This window comes from Sinocyclocheilus grahami, unplaced genomic scaffold (genome assembly GCF_001515645.1).
Source record: "Sinocyclocheilus grahami isolate Dianchi unplaced genomic scaffold, SAMN03320097.WGS_v1.1 scaffold397.1, whole genome shotgun sequence".
Taxonomy (NCBI): domain Eukaryota; kingdom Metazoa; phylum Chordata; class Actinopteri; order Cypriniformes; family Cyprinidae; genus Sinocyclocheilus; species Sinocyclocheilus grahami.
The window spans coordinates 604,175-605,846 of NW_015505576.1; the positions used below are offsets into that span (position 1 = coordinate 604,175).

At 32.9% G+C, this 1,672-nt stretch overlaps 1 protein-coding gene across 1 annotated transcript in view; it reads right to left on the reverse strand.

Annotated features, from left to right (window-relative positions):
* Nucleotides 1–1,672, reverse strand: part of LOC107550366 (WD repeat-containing protein 26-like) — a 26,313-nt gene that overhangs the window by 6,589 nt on the left and 18,052 nt on the right. The gene's annotated exons all lie outside the window — the stretch shown is intronic.

Genomic DNA, 1,672 nt, shown 5'->3' on the forward strand with positions numbered 1-1,672 from the left:
GAGTATCGAAAGTATCGATACTCAAACAGAAAATATCGATACTATGGTTTGTTTTATTTATCAGTGATTTTGTTAATTAAAAAAAATAAAAATAAAAATGCGTACAATATGCATTGAGTTGGATGAATAACCTTTGTTAGCGAGTAATTGTGTAGGATAGAACTATTTTCCTGCTCATCTGAACACGCAAATGTTGCAAGACGGAACTAATCAATCACAGAGTGTTCACTCACTTCTGACAGTACATTCAAACAGGGCTGCTTTTCCTAAAAGTATAATAAGAAAGCATTAAAGCTTTTGGGAACGGTAGCCCTGAACAATGCTTATCAGAGGACAGAAGGACAGAGTTATTTCACAATAAACAAACTGAAATTGTAGCCTACATAGTTTGTGCAATTACAGTTATTTAAATTGAACATTGAAAGATAATATTGATCATGTTCTATTCTGTAATGTTAATAGAAATCATACACTGTCAGAATAAAAAGGTTGCAGTTTATGCATGCAACAGCCTGTCACTGGCAGTCCCTTATGAAAATGAAACATGGTTTTACTAAAGTGACCGTAGGTCCGTAGTTCAACTGTAGTATTTGTAGATTTGAATCATGTGTAAACAAAAAACCTATTTGAACCATGTGTAAACAAATATAACCTAATAATTTACAATTAAGGCAAATTGAATGTTAAAATACGTTTTAAACAAAGTTAAGTGCTTATCATTACCCATTTTACTCTTAGAAATTTAACAATTTCATAAATTTCATAATTTAAAAGTTTAGTGCAGAAGTATCGAATCGATATCTTAAAAGTTTAGTTCAGAAGTATCGAAATCGACGATACTGCCTTGAAAAATATCGGTATCGTATCGAAAATAAAATAAGTGGTATCGCCCATCCCTACTTCAAACTGCGTGTCGCGTTCAGTTATGACAGTCATGACGACGAAACTCTCTACAGGATGATACAATGTTCCTATTATTATACTTGATCTGTAGATAAACATCAGCGGTTTAGCATAAAAGGACTTTATCTTGCTGGAGTTTATAGCTAATTCTAAATCATGTTACTTTCTACCGGGTGTCTGTTAGAAATCACAACACTGGCCGTACAGAGCACTATGAATTGTTCTTCACGTGCAAAGTAACTGAAATTTAAAACTGTAAAAAATTAAAAAAATTAAAAATAAGCCTAAATAAACTAATCGCACATATATAATACACTACTCATCAGTATCTCTTCCCTTTGTGCTTTGAACTTTTCTATGCGGAGCGCTACACGCTGTGACTCCGTGTTGCTTCAAGCGCGTCATTCTGCGCACGGGATACGCATAAGCGCTTCGTGCCGCTTTGTATTGGAGCCTTTCATGTTATAATACTTTTGCGCAATGAAAGATTGTTAATAGCCTTTCTTGTACTGTCTTATCTATCATATGTCGCCGCCTCATTACTGTGCTATAAATGTAAAAGAAATGTTTTTTATTTATTGCATATATTTATATTTACTTGTTTTTCATGAATGTATATTACAATACAAAGAGCAATGTGTAACATTTTACCAGATTACAAGATTACACCTTTATTGTTTCCCCCACTAAATAATGTTTTTTCTCTAAATGTTTAGATTTTATAAAATTATTGTGAACTCGTGAACTCATCAGAGTAACTTTTGCTGCT